General features: G+C 55.7%; 1 long non-coding RNA gene and 1 pseudogene across 1 annotated transcript in view; one reads left to right on the forward strand and one right to left on the reverse strand.

The window, feature by feature from the left end:
* Positions 1-15566, reverse strand: part of LOC137463945 (uncharacterized) — a 223569-nt gene that overhangs the window by 107775 nt on the left and 100228 nt on the right. The window lies entirely within an intron of this gene.
* LOC137463915 (olfactory receptor 14J1-like) lies at positions 8631-9509 on the forward strand (annotated as a pseudogene).

Genomic DNA, 15566 nt, shown 5'->3' on the forward strand with positions numbered 1-15566 from the left:
GTGTAGGCTGTGTCTTGCAGGTAGGTGCCACAGCCAAAGTCAATCAATTTGGCCTGCCCGGTGGCCAGGTCCACCAGGATGTTCCCTGGTTTGATGTCCCTGTGCAGGACCCCACAGCTGGTGCAGTGCTGCACGGCCTCCAGCACCTGGCGGAACAGATCCCGTGCCACCTCCTCGGACAGGAACCCCCGTGCCCGAATGAAATGATGCAGGTCCTGAGACCGCTTCGGGCGTTCCAGCACGATCAAGATGTATTTGGGGAGCTCAAGCCACTCCAGCAGCTGGACGACACCGGGGAAGCCAGTGGACACCTTGTCCAGCAGCACGATCTCCAGGGGTGCGCTGGTGCCGTTGGGCTGCAGGAGGAACGCAATTCCGTCAGTGGGGCTGATGCCGTGCCAGGGGTCGGGAACCCCTCACCCAGCACGGGATGCTCTGTGCCCTGCGCTGGCCCCACGCCCGCTCTCCCTCGAGGCGTCCTGGTGGCTCCCACCCTGCTGGGCCTCGGCTCATCCCCGCCCGGCACGGCCCGGCTTCTGCCGCTGGCCCCGCTCACTCACCAGCTCGCCCCAGTGCCGGACGCGGTTCCTTGGCACCCTTTTGATGGCCACCTGCAAGCCAAGAGCAGCAGCGGGCTGAGCTCGCCGCCCGCCATGCCCAGCCTCAGCCCCAGCCCCAGCTCCAGCCCCATCCTCCTCCTCCTCCTCCTCCTCCTCCCCCCTCTCCACCTCTCCCTTCTCCTTTTCCTTCTATCCCTCCTCCTCCCCCTCCTCTCCCTCCTCCTCCTCCGCCGGCCCCGCCGCTCACCGGGGCGCCGTCCGAGAGCCGCGTGGCCGCGAAGACGCTGCCGAAGCCGCCGCTGCCCAGCAGCGAACCCAGCCGGTACCGCTCCTGCAGGGCCTCCGGCGCCTTCCCTGCGGGCGGGACGCGGCTGTCAGCGCTCGGCCCGGGGCCAGGAGCGGCCCCCGAGCGCCCCCCGACCGCCCCGGGCCGGCCCTCCCCAGGCGTTCGCTCCCGGCAACGGGACAGCGGCGGCTCGGGGGCGGCGGCCGCGCTGCCGAGCGGCGGAGCTCGGGCCGGGGAAGCCGCAGCGGAGGCGGCGGCAGCGGCCGCGCCGCGTGTGTCCTCCGCGGGGCCCGGGAGGAGCCGGCGCCGGGGCCAGGCTCGGGCCAGGCGGAGCCAGAGCGAGGCGATGCCGCCCCAGGCGCAGGCACCGATGTCCGCCCAGAAGCGCCACCGCCAGCACGGCCAGAGCCGGGCGGAGGCGAGACCCCGGCGGGACGGCCGGGGGCGGGGATGGGGCAGCCCCGCCCGGAGCCGGGGGCGGGCCGGGGGCATGGCCCGGCCGGGAATGGGGAGAGAGAGACTGGGAGAGGAGGGGACAGCGGGAAAGGGAGAGCGGGAGACGGTGCGGGACAGCGGGAGAGCGGGAGAAGGAGAGGGACAGCGGGAGAAGGAGAGGGAGAGGAGTAAGAATCGGAAGTCGACAAAATCACTGCTGCCGCTGCTGCTGCTGCTGCCGCCGCTGCTGCCGCTGCTGCAACTGAAGCTCCGGGGCCGTTTGTCCCCGTGTCCGTTTGTCCGTTGCCCGCTCACCCCCACGCCCAGCCCCCCGCTCCCCGGGGGCAGCCCCTGAGCCTGTCCAAACACGGGAACTTTGCCGTATTCAGCCCAGACCCAGAGTCTGGACTCCTGCACGGAGGCAGAGGTATCTCCTCGGTCACTGCTGTACATTGTCCCCGCTGAGGATCAAACCCTATCGGGGCACATTTCCTGGCTGAAGGATTCCCTGGTCCTGGTCCTGCACTTATGGCTCCAGTGTTGCTTTCCAGCAAAAACTGGAAGGCAAACTGTGTAGCTCATGGTAGTTTAGAGTGTCTAAAACTCGCTAAGTCACTGATCTTAGAGGTGAGATGCATTTGGAATTAATGGGATGGAGAAGTAGTGCAAGATGGAAAAGGGGAGCAGAGAAATAAATAGAGGAAAACATCTTGGACTGTTTCTTTCAATTTTCATTTCACTTCTGGAAAGCTGTTTCAGTTTTCCAGGAATCTTCTCCACAGTCCTGTCTGCTCTTCTCAAGAACCTTTCCTGGAGAACCAGGTTGAGCTCCTGTCACAAGATGTGCCACCACCTGCAGCTTCTCTTGGCTTTCCACAGCAGGTGTGCAGCAGGACTCTTGCAGCAGAGCAGGACAAAGGTTTGGAGAACTTGACAGCTTGTCCTTTCTTTTTCTGGTGAGCTGGGGAGTTGTGCCATTGGTGAGGTTTTCATTGTGACTGTTCCAGCCTTGGGAAACAGGAGATGGAACCAGGACTTGTTAGGGAATACAGGCCTGACTGAATTCAGAGAAGGAATCTCCAGAGCCTGCAGCCAGAAATGGAGAGTTGTGTGATAATCATTCCCACATCTCAATGGACACCTGGAAAGTGATCTAGAACATGAAAATGGGACAGAGGGAGTTTGTTTCTGTGTTCAGTTTGGGTGATTCTACATCTCCTGTGCTGATATAAATCAAGAGCACAGTCAGTTCAAGATAAGCACCAGAATAGGCTGGACCTCTGAGAGTAGGTGACGAAAAGAATTTGAAAAGGAGAAATGCAGGGAATGACTTGGTGGACTTTTTCTGGAAGAAGGGTAATTTTTTCTAATTATTTCTAGTCCATTGCTTCTGCTTTTGTCCTTCTTACAAGGCCATTTGCATCCCAGATTCCTCATGAAATGAGATCCCTGAGCTTCTGGAAGTGCCTGAAAGATGCCCTGTTCTTTCAGGGACACTCAGGCTGAAGCAGGAAGCAATTTTGAAGCAATTGTTTTAAACAAAAACCAGTTCTTAAGCAGAGATTGATGTCACTCCCCCCAACCAACCACCATGGGCAAATCTCTGGCTCAGCCTGGAGCAGTGACCTTGAGGGGGTGTCCCCACTGCAGGGAGGAATCTCCACGGCCTCCTAGAAGAGAAATGTCAGGAGACACTGCCATTAAAATTTGGGATGGGGCTTTTCTAGTCTGAAGTGCTGCCCTGTCAGTCAGATGTGCCCAGGCTGGGCCAGCTCAGCAGCTCTGCAGGAGCTCTCAGTGGTGTCACTTGGTTGTTCCTTTCTCTGGGGATTTTTCCAGCCGTGCCACAGCTTCAGCTCCCTCTGAGGATGTGGAACTTTGGGATGGAGGAGTCAGGCTGGTTTCAGCATTATTCACCCCAACAGCAGCATGACCCCCCTCCTTCATTTCCCACTGGGGCTTTGCAAACAGGGCCTTGCGGGAGTGGTTTGAGCCCATTGCAGGCAGAGCCTCCTGCTCCAGCAGGAACTGCCTTTCCTGTGCCAGGAGCAGGGCAGGTCCCGCTGCAGGAAAAGCCCCAGGCCAGCCCCAGCACAGGGAAGGCCTCGGGCACAAGGGCAGAGTGCCGTGCTGGGAGCTGTGCCAGGGAGAGCCTGAGGCACCAAAGGCGCCTTGGCAGCAGCAGCTGCTTGCAGGGCATGGCCAGAAGCCTCCCTTGGCAAGCCGGCCTGGTGGCCAGCACTGCAGAGCTGCTGCCTCAGGGCTCATTTCTGGCTGGGCTCGGCCCCAGCCCACAGAGTGTGACCTCAGCCCTGACTCTGCCACGGCCCTTGTGCCTGAGCCCTGCAAAGCCCAAAGGTCACCTGTGCCCCCCTGGCTGTGCCAGCCGCTGGGGCAGGGGGAGGAAAGGCAGAGAAGGGGCTGGGTTTGGCTGTGGGATGTGGGGTCCAGCAGAGACCATGAGGAGTCGAGGCAGTGGATGGAGTGCACTGAGCAGCCCCTTCTGCCCCTGCAGTCCTGGAATGGTTTGGATGGGAAGAGCTCTGCAGTGCTCATCTCATCCAAACTCCGCCATGAGCAGGGACATCTTTCACCAGATCAGGTTGTTCAGAGCCCTGTCCCAGCTGGCTTGAATGTTTCCAGGGACGGGGCACTGACCACCTCCCTGGGAACCTGTCCTGGTGTATCACCACCCTCATCATCAAAAATTTCCTCCTTATCTGTTCTTATCTGAACCTCCCTTCCTTTAGTTTAAAACCGCCCCCCTTTGTCCCGTTGTGACAGGCCCTACTAAAACCTTTGTCCACCCTTGTATTCCCAATGAGCCGGGTTTCCATGGCAACTGCCAGGACAGGTGACCCAGGTGTCACCCCCAGTGAGGGCTGCCATGGAAACAGTGCCCAGCACTGCCCCTTTCTGTCGGGCTGACCTGGCCTTTGGCCCTGGCCCTGGCGTTTGCTGCTGGTTCCGCGGCGCCTGACCGGCCAGCGCGGCACAGGGCAGGTGGCCATGGCACAAGCCCCCAGCAAGGGATCCCCTCTGGCTCTGGGCAGTGACAGCAGCCCTGAGCAAGGGGCCAGGGCAGGTTTCCATGGCACCAACCATCACAACGGCTCCAGGCCTCGGTTGCCGTGGCACCAAACTAAGTAACGGTCCCCGTGGCCATTGCCATGGCACCTGGCGGCACCAACGAGTGTCCCTGCAATTGGACCTGGAACAGCCCCGGCACCGCTTTGTCCTGAGGGCTGCCATGGCAGCCGAGGGCAGCAACAGCTCTGCAGGCAAGTGGCCATGGAACCTGGCTGCAGAAATGGCTCCTTGGGGTGGTTCCCAAGGAAACCTGAACTGATGAGGGATGCCATGGCACCCAAACCCAGCAGTGGGGTCAGTGCAGTGTCCGTGCCAAGAGCCCCTTGCAATGGCCCAGTGCAAGTTGGAATGATGATCCACCCTCACAGCTGGCTCAGGGCAGGTCTGCAGTGGCCTTGGAAGCACCTTGGGCTTGGCACACACTTGAGAAGGGTGTCTGAATTCAACAGAGAAACTCAGGACTTTAGAGTGCTTCAGAAATAAAAGAAGGAAAATCTCTCTTGGGCTGATTGCAGCCAGCTCTTGATGGGTCTCACTCCCTGATTGGGATGGCCCAGAAAGGTGGAAAAGTCTCTCCTCCAACCCGTGCCTCCAAAGAAAGGCTCAGTAGTCTTCAGTCGTCAGTTCTCAAGGTAGTTTATTGTATGTTACCTAAAAGATTTCTCCCTGAGCTGCTGCGTTCCGTTCAGCAGTCAGGCAAGGGCACACTTTGACGCCCAGGGAGCTGGTGCCTTCTTTTATATCACATATTACGTGTTAAATGTTTATGGTTTTTCCCCAATGCCCATCACCTATATTGAACAGTGACTTTCTACTGTAAACCAATCTGTGAGTGCCAACATCACCAAGAGCATGGAGGTTAGGAAGAAGAAGGAAAAAGGACAGGACACACCCAAGTCCCTCCATCTTATAACTTCTGTCCCCCATGTACAAAACTCAGACCCCTCTGTACAAGGCCTAAAACCCCCCTGTACAGCACTCAAAAAATCTTCCTTTCAATTTCTGACTACTTCTACTATACTATCTAAACTTTTGTGATTTCTTGTTCTTCCTGCAAGGTTGGTAAATTGTTCCATGGATCAGGTCCAAAGCCACAGGGGTCTGTGGCTGCATTCCAGGGTCTCAAATGCTTTTGACCTGGGCCTGGAACATGCAAGAGTGTCCAAGGGACATTCTGGGTTCTGACAAGTTCTCTGGGCAAAGCAGATCCCAGGTGAGTGAGGAGAGACCAGATGAAGCTGGGGATTGTGGAGCAAGGTTGTCCACACTGGGTCAGAGCTCAAGGCACAGCTTCTCTGACCTGGGCAGACAAACTCAGGAGAGTCCCTGGGTCAGTATCAGTGAATACTGCAATCAAATCTTGTGTAATAAAAACAGTAGGAAAATACCCCCTTTAAAATAGGAATACATATTTCCTATAAACTCTTTGAAATATTTCTTTATAACTGCAGTAGGAAACCTTCCTAATGAAATGCACTAAAGCAGAGGGAAATCAAGGCAGAGCCATGGTTTTTCAGGACTTGCTTTGTCCTAATGAGCCCCGTGGTGCATTTGGAGCTGAGCCCTGGAACCTCAGGCCCTGAGAAGAGATGGCACAAACCTTTCCAGGAGTCAAAGCCAGAAGAAAACCCCAAAGTTGTTGGAGTCACAAACCATAAATGGGACTGCCTGAGGTCCATGCCCAACACCGGCTCCTCAGGCAGTCCTTGGTGGAGAGAATTGGAGGCCAGGATTGCACAAAAACCTCTCAGAGACTCAAAATGGCACAAAAACCTCTCAGCGTGGAAAGGAAAACCCAAAGTACCTTAAACTCCTTGAGTATCTCAAAGCATCAATGAGCCCCACTGAGTGTCAGCACGAAGCTCTCAAGGGACTCGTTAAAGCAGATAATTGGGGCCATGATTGCACAAACCTCTCACAGAGTATGGATCAAAAGGGAAACACCAAGTACCTTAAAAGAACTGAAGTACCTTGAAGCATTAATGAGCCCCACTGAGTGTTGTTCCTGACAAAGCCTCTCCAGGGACTAATTACAGCAGATAATTGGAGGCCAGGATTGCACAAAGCTCTCAGAGACTCCAAGGCAAAAGCCAAAGCCAAAGTGCTTTGAAAAACCTGCAGTCCCTGGGAGCATGAAGGAGCCCCCAGGGCCATTCCTGAGCAAGGCTCCCCAGAGAATCCTTCCAGCAGATCCTTGAGGCCACTGGGATGTGGGCTAGGGGGGGATGTGAGGGCAGGACAAGGGGCTGACAGTGCCCAGCCTGGCTGGGGCTGTGCCAGGAGGCCCCAGTGCCTCAGGACAAGGTGTCTCCTGACAGCCCTTGGTGGCACAGACCCTGCTGTGCCCCAGGGCACCCGGACTTGGCTTCTCTTTGTCCCCACCTGTCATCAGTGCCTCCAGTTCTCTGCTCTGCCTGGGGCCTGGGGACACTTTCTCAGTCGTGTCCCTCAGTGGGACCCATTAAAAGTCAAAGGAACTTTGGAGATGGATTCTGACTTGGAGATCTGGAGAGGTTTCTGCAGCTCCCTCTCAGGGCCTGATGTTCAGGGCCTGAGCACAAAGCCCCAGAGGGTCATTAAAGTCCTTGTGCTGTGTCTGTGCTGCTGAGCTGGGCCGGGCTCCTGGCACAGAGGGTGATCCTGGTAACCAAGGAGAGCTTCAAAAGCACATTTCTCTGGATGAGCAGCTCTTCTCCCAGCCCAGCAGGGCTGGGGCACTGCCTGCAGCCAGCTCAGGCACAGCACAGAGGCACAGAGAGCTTCCATCAGTCAGGGCTGGGAAGGTGCTGAGAAGTGCCTGGAGCAGAATCCCTGGCAGCCCTTGGCACAGGAACCTCTGGCTGCAGGACAATGCAGCTGCAGCTCCTGGAGTGATCTCCTACAGCTGGAACATCCCAATGCCCACAGACCCTGTGAGTACATTCTCTGATCATCTCTTGTGCAGAGCAGCCAGGGGTGCCCAGGGCTGTCCTGCAGAGCAGGGTCCTGCAGCCCAGCGCTTGGTTTTTGAATGTGAGCAGTGATAACAAAAACTGGAACAAAGAATTCCTTGGACCTAATCCAATGGGTTGAGCCAGGGGTGTGTATTTTGGGCAACTGAATCTCCTACTGGATGTTCCTGTTTAATATCCTGATTAATTAAACTTAATAAATTGTTGAAATCAAGGGCTGGGTGTGCCCCATCCCCACTGGGACACGTGGAAGCTTCCAATAAAGGTCTGTTTTTTACTTTACTGGTCTACCACTGTTGCAAGGTTTTTTTTTCTCTTTTGGTTATAGACCACTGGGGGATGAGAGAAGCAGAGCAGGAATTGTAATCAGATATTCAGAGAACATTCTGAGTTGAAAGGGACACACAGGATCATCAAAGGAATTTTTGAACATTTACAGAGACTCCAGAACTGTGACTTTGGGTGGTCAGTCTCTCTGCTGGCAGCCTCCCAAAGGGCCTCCAGCCACTCCTCAGCCCTGGACAGCAGCAGCATCACCTTTGCAGGGCCCAGCAGGGCTCTCCTGAGCTGCCCTCGCCCAGCTGCACACAGACCCTGCCCCAGCCAGGGCCCTGCACACAGGCAGGTTTCTGTACGGCCGGGCTGAGGGCACCCAGGGTGGGATGGGCTCTGTGAGCGCTGGCAGGGACAAGGCACCTCTCAGGAGGGAATGTCCAGGCCCAGGGAGATGCTCAGGGAAGCAGAGGGGGCTGAACAGAGCAGTGCTGGGGGAACAAGCCCATCCAGCCCCTCACCTGCCCTCAGCCACAGGGAATCCCTTGCTGCTCACATCTCTCAGTGGCAAACTCTGAGGGCAGTAGGAATGCTGGGGATTTCTGACCTCAGAGAGCCAGGAATGATGTGTGGGTAGGAAAAACATTCCCTACATCTCTTCCTTGCTATCCTTGTCCTGTAGACCTGGGAGTGCAGATACTACCAACCCTTTCTGCATTAGGAGTGATTCCCCTGACAAATCCTGAATATCCGGCCTTGTCCCTCTGCCACAGGGCCACAAACCCAAGGCAGCGGGGCAGGGATGTCTCCTCGAGAGCTCCCATGCACAACCCTGGCTGCTCCTGGCACACTCAGCCAGCACAACTGGAGCTCAGGCAGGGACCTGGGTGAAGGTTTTCACAGAGCAGGAACAAGGGTAGGTGAGTCCCAGCAGGACAGTCTGCAGGGAATGGCCCAGGTTTGGCTCCAAGCAGCATCTCCTGACTTGTCACTGTCCTTTCTCCATGAACAGGTCCCCATGTGCGGCCACAGCCCATGTCCAACAGCAGCTCCATCAGCCACTTCCTCCTGCTGGCACTGGCAGACACGCGGCAGCTGCAGCTCCTGCACTTCTGCCTCTTCCTGGGCATCTCCCTGGCTGCCCTCCTGGGCAACGGCCTCATCATTAGCGCCGTAGCCTGCGACCACCACCTGCACACGCCCATGTTCTTCTTCCTGCTCAACCTGGCCCTCAGCGACCTGGGCTCCATCTGCACCACTGTCCCCAAAGCCATGCACAATTCCCTCTGGGACACCACCACCATCTCCTAGTCAGGATGTGCTGCACAGCTCTTTTTTTTTGCCTTTTTCATGTCAGCAGAGTTTTATTTCCTGACCATCATGTGCTATGACCGCTACGTGTCCATCTGCAAACCCCTGCACTACGGGACCCTCCTGGGCAGCAGAGCTTGTGCCCACATGGCAGCAGCTGCCTGGGCCAGTGCCTTTCTCAATGCTCTGCTGCACACAGCCAATACATTTTCCCTGCCCCTGTGCCATGGCAATGCCCTGGGCCAGTTCTTCTGTGAAATCCCACAGATCCTCAAGCTCTCTTGCTCCAAATCCTATCTCAGGAAACTTGGACTTTCTGTTTTCACTACCTCCTTAGCATTCGGTTGTTTTGTGTTCATGGTTTTCTCCTATGTGCAGATCTTCAGGGCCGTGCTGAGGATCCCCTCTGAGCAGGGACGGCACAAAGCCTTTTCCACCTGCCTCCCTCACCTGGTCATGGTCTCCCTGTTCCTCAGCACTGCAGTGTTTGCTCACCTGAAGCCCCCCTCCATCTTGTCCCCATCCCTGGATCTGTCACTGTCAGTTCTGTACTCGGTGCTGCCTCCAGCCCTGAACCCCCTCATCTACAGCCTGAGGAACTAGGAGCTCAAGGCTGCAGTGTGGACACTGATGGCTGGATGGATTGAGGAACATTAAACTGCTGGCCAATTTCTGCAACTCACTTGTAATAAAACTCATATTTGATACTTCTTGTTGGTTTAGTTTTGGAGGTTCTTTCTTTGTTTTGTTTTTTAAATATTGTCCACAAGGAAATGTCATTGTTTGTGCCATTTCTCATTTTGTTTCTCTCCACCTTCCCTGTGGCCACAGACTGTGTCAATGAGGAGCTGCTCTCTTGGTGGATTTAAAGGAACTCAAGGATCTCCCAGCAGAGTTTTCTGCAGAGATGCCCTTTTGTTGCCTTCTCTGGAGCTGCAGCAGCAATGTCTGTGTGCAGAGCTGGGGCAGATCAGTGCTGGCACAGCAGCTGTGCCCAGCAGCAGCAGCACTTGGTGTTGCCAGTGCTGCTCCCGTGGCCCTGCCCCGCTGCCCTGGTGGCCCTGGTGTTGCTGCAGGGCCTGAGTGCTCTCGGGGCCGGGCACAGTCCTGGGGGTGGCAGTGCCGGGGCTGCAGCAGGGACAGCCCATGGGCACTGCTGGGGCAGCGCTGACGCCTCAGGCCAGGGCCTGGGGGCTCCAGGCTCCTTGCCCAGGCTCTCTCAAGAACACGGCCAGGCCAGTGCTCAGCACAGAAAACCCCCGTGAGCAGCCCCAGGCTGGCCGTGGGCAGGCTGGGGGCAAACAGCATGGCTGGTGCTCTGCAAGGGCCCTGGGGGAGACGGGAAGGAGCAGCAGAGCAGGGGCTGATCCATCCCCAGTGCGCTGGACAGCCCAGGGCAGCGTCCCAGAGCGTCCTCATGGAGCTGCCAACAACATCCCCCCTCTGCAGCCCTGGCCTCTCCCCCAGCTCACACAGGTGCCGCATCCTTGCAGGCACAGCCACGGCAGCGCTGGCTCAGGAGCCCCTGTTTGCATTGCACACAGCAGGCGGGAGCACCCCCATGCTGCTGCTGTGGGGACAGGAACCTGAGGGAGCACAAATGCCATCGGCCCCTGGGGCCAGGAAGGGCTGGGGGACGCCAGGGAAACCACTCAGCTTTGTCCTGGCCTCTGCAGCCAGCCAGAAAGTTTGTTCCCATCAGCTGGGAGTTTCCTGTCCCACTGCAGACGCTGTTGCTCAGAGCCAGGGCTGCCTGGCAGCCACCCCCAGACTGCCCTGAGCAGTTCCTTGGCTTCACCTTTGCTTTCTTTACTCTTCCTCCTACAAATTTCCTGCTGCCCAACCCTGTTCCCTCCCCTGCAAACAGCCCATCCCTGTTTGCCCTTTCCTGTCTGGCCCCACTCCCCCATTCCAGTTCCTGACTTGGCACCATGGGAACGTCCCTTGGGGAGCAGGATCATCCCACAAGTGCTGCAGGAATTGTCTGCAGGCTCCTGCGGTGCCTCGTGCTGCTCCCTTGCCAGAGGCAGCCCAGGCCAGGGGGGCACATCTGGGCTGCTGTGTCTGGCTGTGGGGCTGCCTGTTCTGGGCAGTGAGGAGGGGCTGCAGAGGCTCTGCAGGACTGACAGGATGGGCTGTGGGGCTGTGAGGAGAAGCTGAGGGACCTGGGCTGCTGGAGCTTCTGAAGAGGAGGCCCAGGGCTCCTCCTGCAACTGCTCCAAGGGTGGTTTCATAGAATCCCAGAATCAGCAAGGCTGGAAAAGACCTTGGAGATCATCAAGTCCAACCTGTGCCCTGACACTGCCTTGTGTCCCCTGAGCCTCCTCTTCTCCAGGATCAACAACCCCAGCTCCCTCAGCCGCTCCTCACAGGACTTGTGCTCCTGACCTCTCACCAGCCTTGTTGCCCTTCTCTGGACACGCTCCAGCCCCTCCATGTCCTTCCTAAACTGGGGGACCCAGACCAGGTTACAGCACTGGAGGTGCTGCTCAACCACTGCTGGGCACAGGGGAAGAATCACTGCCCTGGTCCTGCTGGCCACACCATTCCTGATCCAGGCCAGGAGCCATTGGCCTTCTTGGTCACCTGGGCACACTGCTGGCTCATGTCCAGCCTGCTGTCCATCAGTCCCTGCAGGTCCCTTTCTGCCTGGCTGCTGTCCAGCCACTCTGTCCCCAGCCTGTAGCGCTGCAGGGGTTGTTGTGGCCAAGGTGCAGGACCTGGCACTTGGACTTGTTAAACCTCACCTTGCTGGATTTGGCCCCTGGATCCAGCCTGTCCAGGGCCCTGTGCAGAGCCCTCCTGCCTTCCAGCAGATCAACACTCACACCCAGCTTGGTGTCATCTGCAAATTTCCTGATGCTGGACTCAGACCCCTCATCCAGACCATCCATGAAGACATTGAAATCCACGCTGTCTGGCTCTGACCCCTCGGCCATCCTGTGGGTGCCCTGTGATGGCACTCAGGGTGATCTGTTCCAGAACCTTGCCTAGCACCGAGGTCAGGCTGACAGGCCTGGAGTTCCCCAGATCCTCCTCTCAGCCCTTCTTGGGGATGGGCTCACACTGGCACCTCCAGTGCTCTGGGACCTCCCTGGTGAGCCAGGACTGATGGTAAATGATGGAGAGCAACTTGGGGAGCTCATCCACCAGCTCCCTCTTGCCCCTAGGATGGATCCCTGTGCCCATCTAACAGCTCAGGAGAACACTTGTCCTGAGGACAACCTGTCCTAATATTAAAAATTGAGACAAAGTGTTAAGTAGCTTAGACTTTTCCTTATCTTAAGTTACTATTATGTCCATGGCATCCAATAAAGAATAGGGGTTCTCCTTATCCCACCTTTTGCTATTAATTTATTTATAGAAACATTCTCTAACTTTTTTTCACAGAAGTGGCCAGCTCTATGAAAGCTCTAATTGAGATTTCACCTCTCAGCTTTTCTTTCTCCATGACCTAGCAACATCCCAAAACACTTGCTAAGTTGCCTGACCTTCTGTCCAAAGTTAATACACCCTCTTTTTTCCCTTAAGTTCCCACAAAAGCTCCAAGGGCAGTCAGGGCAGTCATTTTCCTCACCAGCTCATCTTTGGCCACACTGGCACAGGCTGCTCCTTCCCCCTTAAGATTACTTTCTTGAAATGTGTCCATCCTCCCTGGACCACTTTGTTTTTAAGGGCTGTTTCCCATTAAAAAATCAGTACCTGATTCAGTACTTCCCAAATCTCCATCCTAAATAGGCCAAAGTCTGCCCTTCCTAATTCCAGTATGGAAGTTTTGTTGCTGCCCCTCCTTCTTTCACTGAACATTGAAAACTTGATTATTTCATGGTCACTGTGCCCCAGGCAGCCAACGACCCCCACATCTGCCACCAGCCCTTCTCTGTTTGTGAGCAGCAGGAGACAGAGCTTTCCTTGGGCGTGGGAGTGTTACCAAAAATTCGGCAAAACAGAAAACTCCTTCACACCAATGCAGCATTAAGAAGCAGCATTCTTTATTCAGCCGGGTGCACGGGGGATAGCTCCTCCCAAAGCCGAGCATGCTGAGTACAGGAAAGTTACTGTTCATATTCTGTATTTTGCACACATATTCACTGATTGTCCTGGACTAAACGCACGTCTGATAATCATTTCCCCAAAATCATTAACATATTTCCCCTCCCCTTTACCCATGCTCTCTTCTGTCCTGGGGGTCTCTCTGGTGGTCCCTGGTGGTCGTGGACCCCAATGTTCCAGTGGGCCTGGCTGAGCTGGCAGGACACTGAGGCTGGTGAACTTCCAGTTCCCCTTCTGACACAATGGGCATTGTGTGGTTTCCATAGGCCTGGGGTTTTGGAGAACAAGCTCCAGGTGTCAGCTCACCTGGTGGAGACAATTTATCATCTGGTAACATGAGGTCACAGAGTGGGCTATGACATCACAGAGTGGGTTATGTGAGGTCATTGAGAAGCTATGGCATCATAGATTGCCTCTGTGACATCACAGAGCCAGCTGTGACATCACAGGACAGAGGTCTGACATCACAGAGAGGATTATGACATCACAGAGTTGGCTGTGACATCAGAGACCAGCTGTGTGACATTAGAGAATGGGCTGTGACATTCCAGAGCAGTCTGTGGCATCACAGAGGGGCTGTGTGACATCCCAGGAGGGCTGTGTGAGGTCACTGGGTTGGTCACTCCGCCCCAGCTCCCCCTCACAGTTTCTCCCAACAAGTCCAATGCTGTTCATGCCCAGCAGGGTCCCTGTCCCCTGGTATCCCCCCGGTCCACCTGGAGCCACAGCCTCCACCAAAGGATGTTCCACAGGATCCACCCCAGAGCCTGACATGGGGAAAAGGGGCCAGGGCTGTGTGACCAGGACATCAAGGACATGGATTATCCAGGTCCCCTGTGGCCTGGGTTAGGTTCCTCAGGGCAGGAAAGATGTCTGGCAGCTGGAGCAGGGTTAGGGAAGGGCCTCCAAGGTGGGGCTGGAGCCCTCGGGCTGTGAGCAGAAGCTGAGGGAGCTGGGAAGGCTGAGGGGCTCCTCATCCCAGCCTGGCAGTGCCAGCGAGGACAGGAAAGAGAACACAGAGCCAGGCTCTTCGCCAGGGGCCTGGTGGGAGACAGAAGCCAAAAGCAGCCTGACCTCCCTTCTCCATCCACCACTGACAGCTTTGTAAATCAGGAAGTATTTGAGCTGTTTTGCCACCACTGCAGGATGACCAACCAGATAGAAGAACTTAATTCGGTTTATATCTACCACAGAACGACGTTTGTCTAAAATCAGTTTTAGTATGGAAATCACTTGTGGATGCTGGACTCATCCAACACTGCTGGGACGTTGCACATAGCTCAGGGAAGAGTGTGATTGTTATTAAATTGTGTCCTGTTCAACCATGGTCTGTTGGCCATGAAGAGAAACTTTCTGTGCCTCTGAGTCTCACCAGTTCCTGGCCCCCAAAGGACACAAACCTGATGAGTTGTGGTTCCCACTCCAGTGGTGGTGCTTGGACCTCCCTCCATCCCCTGAGCAGAGCTCCCTTGTCCCAGAAAGTCCCTGGCAATGCAGGGTTGAAGGAAACAGGACAGGCTGTGGGGATCAGGGGCAGGGCACAGCCAGGGATTTGGGGTGGTTGTGAGCCCAGGGCAGGACCCGGCCCTTGGCCTTGGTGAACCTCATCCAATTGTCCTGGGCCCATGGCTCCAGCCTGTCCAGATCCCTCTGCAGAGCTTCCTGCCCTCCAGCACAGCCACACTCCCACCCAGCTTGGGCTCACCTGGGAACTGACTGAGGGTGCCCTCGATGGCCTCGTCCAGATCAGCAATCAAGAGATTTCACTGACCTGGCCCCCATCCTGAGCCCTGGGGACATCCCTGGGTGTGACTCCATTCCTCAGCTGCTCTGAGTGCCAGGGGTTGGATGAGGGAAAAGGTGGGGAGGGGTTGGGGACAAAGTGTTATTGATTGCCAGACGTGAAGGGTCTGGATTTTCACATCTATTCAGACTGCATTAGGAGGCGCTGGGGGTCAGTATCAATTGGACATTGCTGATATCCATCTCTAAACAGGATAAACTGGAAAAGAAAACAGGACAAAAGAGTTCTCTCTGCATAGTTTTCGAAACAGTATATTCACTTTAAATACACTACTGAAATCTGTCTAATTCATGACAGAAGAATTGAAAACGTCAATTATTCCCATGGGCTTTTTTTATTTGGAACTTTTAAACAAATCTTTATGAGCCTTTCTCACTGAATTCCTGAACTGAAGAGCTCAAGAAAGAAGAGGCCTGTGGAGTAGTAAAATTCATTAGCAACCTCCAAGTGGCTGAGGCTCCATCCCCATCAGAGAAGCAATGAACAGAAATGGGCACAGATTAGATTGTCCTAGATTAGGGCAAATTTGGGAGAAGACCTCCGGAAGGAGCCCCCAGAAAGCAAACCTTCACGGCCCCTTCCCCACCTGGTTCGGGAAGAACTCCCTCGGAGAGTAGTGGAAAAAAACCTGTTTATTTAACAAGCAAACTCTCCCCAGTACAAAAACAACACCAGATGACAAAACTCTTTCACCGTTCTGAAGAGGTGACAAATTCAGAAAGTCTCTCTGGGAGTGGTCGCCCAGTTCTCGGTCTCTGGCGCAGGGGATGGCTGCTGCAGGTCACAAAGGGGAGGCTCTCGGT

The sequence above is a fragment of the Anomalospiza imberbis genome, chromosome 32 (assembly GCF_031753505.1).
Source record: "Anomalospiza imberbis isolate Cuckoo-Finch-1a 21T00152 chromosome 32, ASM3175350v1, whole genome shotgun sequence".
Taxonomy (NCBI): Eukaryota; Metazoa; Chordata; class Aves; order Passeriformes; family Viduidae; genus Anomalospiza; species Anomalospiza imberbis.